The sequence below is a fragment of the Eretmochelys imbricata genome, chromosome 14 (assembly GCF_965152235.1).
Source record: "Eretmochelys imbricata isolate rEreImb1 chromosome 14, rEreImb1.hap1, whole genome shotgun sequence".
NCBI lineage: Eukaryota > Metazoa > Chordata > Testudines > Cheloniidae > Eretmochelys > Eretmochelys imbricata.
The window spans coordinates 48,919,420-48,922,899 of NC_135585.1; positions in this window are offsets into that span (position 1 = coordinate 48,919,420).

A 3,480-nucleotide genomic window follows, 5' to 3' on the forward strand; every position below is an offset into this window, starting at 1 on the left:
AGAACTCAGCCCTAAGGTTGGTATCCAGAGTGTTTTTGTGATGTCAGTTTGGGATCTCCCCAGGAGTGCTAGAACCTTGGTAGAAGTTGGGGGGCGGGGCACAAGGTCCTGCCGCCTATGGTCCTGCCCCCTCTGTGGCTTCACCCCACTCCTCTTCCCATTGAGACCCCGCCCCCTCACCAGGCTGGGAGCCTTGGCCTCTGTGGAGAGACCCAGTCCCTCCACCTGCTCTGGGCAGTGGTCCAGGGGGCCAGAGAACAGCCACCGGCCCATGTCCCTGCACTGCGCCACTCAGGGCAGGTGGAGGAACCAGGGCTCCCCACCGTGGCCTGGACTCCCTGGGTGGCAGCCCGGCTCTGGCTTCTGGCCTGGCCAGGGCCTCAGGGGAAGAGGAGCAGGGGTGGGGCCACTGAGAGGGGCTGGCACCAGGAAGAGGCTGGCACCACTGGCAGGGGCTGCACTAAGCATGGGATTGCTGATCAGCTACCCTGCCATGAAGCGCAGCCACGGCCTGCAATGCTCCATGCCTGCCCACGGCTTGCAGTTTGGGGGGGCAACATGGCCCCCTACCCCCAAACTATGCCAATGTTAAAAAGTGGGTAGGCCTGGCCCCTTGATCCCCCCTGTTCCAGTACCCCTGGATCACCTCACTGTTTAATATGTTATTTTTAGGGCTGTGTGCGCCATGGCCATTGACAGTTTGTTGGTAACTTTAGCTACAATCTCATGAAGATGTTTTCACTGGAATTTTCTTAAAATTTAAAGACAATCTCCACCTGCAAACTCACCCTGTCTGTGAGTTCCTAGAAATTTCCCTCTTTGTGTTTCCAGTGCAGATGGCAGAGTATCTAGTGGGGGAAAGGAGAAAAGAGATGAGATTTCAGGCTTTCATATTTATAACAGCGTCCCCACTCTGAACTCATAGAACTGTGTTTTAATTATAACAGAGAAACAGACTAAGACACACTCAGGTATTTAATATAAAAAGGTCTGAAACCTTCTATTTCCTCCCTCATTCAGGCATCTCCCAGCAATGGAAACAACATCTTTGCAGCCTTGGCTTCCAGGGAGAAACTACTCTTTTCTACTTCACTGAGCTCTGCTGACCAGCCCTTATATAGGAGCAAGCCCTCCATTCATTGGCTGCTAATGAGCACTTTTCTCATTGACTTGGGCTCCTCTGTGCAGCCTCCCCAGGGCTGCTTTCACTTCTCCTCCTCTGGAGTGGGGCCACCGCACCACTACAAAGATACTTAACATTCATAACACACAAAGGGGATTGGAAAATACCGACATCATTTGGATGTGTATAGCATGTCAGACATTGTAAGGGATAGTCAGAGCTTCCTAGGAGAAATCCCCCATGACCCGCCTATGCCCCTGGAGAAGGGAACTGGCCAGCACTTTTCTATATGCGATGGCTAGTAGCAAATATCCCAATAGCTGGTGATGGGGCACTAGACGGGGAGGGCTCTGAGTTAGAGAGAAATCTTTCCCAGATGTCTGGCTGTTGGATCTTGCCAAAATGCTCAGCATCCAACTGACCACCATATTTGGTGTTAGGAAGAAATTTTCCCCCAGGTCAGAGACCCTGGGGGTTTTGTGCCTTCTTAGGCAGTGTGGGGCACGGATCGCTTGCAGATGTTAAAAGTAAATGCTGGATTCTGTGTACCTTGAAGTCTTTAAATCATGATTTGAGGACTCCAGTAACTCAGCCAGAGGTTAGGGGTCAGTTGCAAGACTGGGTGGGCAAGGTTCTGTGTGCTGCAGTGTCCAGGAAGTGAGACTAGATGACCATTATGGTCCCTTCTGGCCTTAAAGTCGAGGAGTCTGAGTCATTTCTTACTCTAATAATAACTGGTTTCAGAGTAACAGCCGTGTTAGTCTGTATTCGCAAAAAGAAAAGGAGGACTTGTGGCACCTTAGAGACTAACCAGTTTATTTGAGCATGAGCTTTCGTGAGCTACAGCTCACTTCATCGGATGCATACTGTGGAAACTGCAGCAGACTTTATATACACACAGAGATCATAAAACAATACCTCCTCCCACCCCACTGTCCTGTTGGTAATAGCTTATCTAAAGTGATCATCAAGTTGGGCCATTTCCACCACAAATCCAGGTTTTCTCACCCTCCACCCCCCCACACACAAACTCACTCTCCTGCTGGTAATAGCCCATCCAAAGTGACAACTCTCTACACAATGTGCATGATAATCAAGGTGGGCCATTTCCTGCACAAATCCAGGTTCTCTCACTCCCTCACCCCCCTCCAAAAAACACACACACAAACTCACTCTCCTGCTGGTAATAGCTCATCCAAAGTGACCACTCTCCCTACAATGTGCATGGTAATCAAGGCGGGCCATGTCTAGCACAAATCCAGGCTTTCTCACCCCCCCCCCCACTTTTTTTTTTTCCGGGGGACACACACACAAACTCACTCTCCTGCTGGCAATAGCTCATCCAAACTGACCACTCTCCAAGTTTAAATCCAAGTTTAACCAGAACGTCTGGGGGGGCGGGGTAGGAAAAAACAAGGGGAAATAGGCTACCTTGCATAATGACTTAGCCACTCCCAGTCTCTATCCATTATCCAGCAGTATATGCAGCACCAGAACCTGGCAAAGCGAAACTGGGCGAGGAGGCGACGTCAGCGCAGTGACGAGAGTGATGAAGACATGGAAAAAGACTTCTCTCAAAGCATGGGCCCTGGCAGTGTGTGCATCATGGTGCTAATGGGGCAGGTTCATGCAGTGGAACGCCGATTCTGGGCTCGGGAAACAAGCACAGACTGGTGGGACTGCATAGTGTTGCGGGTCTGGGACGATTCCCAGTGGCTGCGAAACTTTCACATGCGTAAGGGCACTTTCATGGAACTTTGTGACTTGCTTTCCCCTGCCCTGAGGCGCAAGAATATCAAGATGAGAGCAGTCCTCACAGTTGAAAAGCAAGTGGCAATAGCCCTGTGGAAGCTTGCAACACCACACAGCTAGCGGGCAGTCGGGAATCAATTTGGAATGGGTAAATCTACTGTGGGGGCTGCTGTGATGCAAGTAGCCAATGCAATCAAAGATCTGCTGCTATCAAGGGTAGTGACCCTGGGAAATGTGCAGGTCATAGTGGATGGCTTTGCTGCAATGGGATACCCTAACTGTGGTGGGGCCATAGACGGAACCCATATCCCTATCTTGGCACCGGAGCACCAAGCCGCCGAGTACATAAATCGCAAGGGGTACTTTTCAATAGTGCTGCAAGCTCTGGTAGATCACAAGGGACATTTCACCAACATCAACGTGGGATGGCCGGGAAAGGTACATGACGCTCGCATCTTCAGGAACTCTGGTCTGTTTCAAAAGCTGCAGGAAGGGACTTTATTCCCAGACCAGAAAATAACTGTTGGGGATGTTGAAATGCCTATAGTTATCCTTGGGGACCCAGCCTACCCCTTAATGCCATGGCTCATGAAGCCGTACACAGG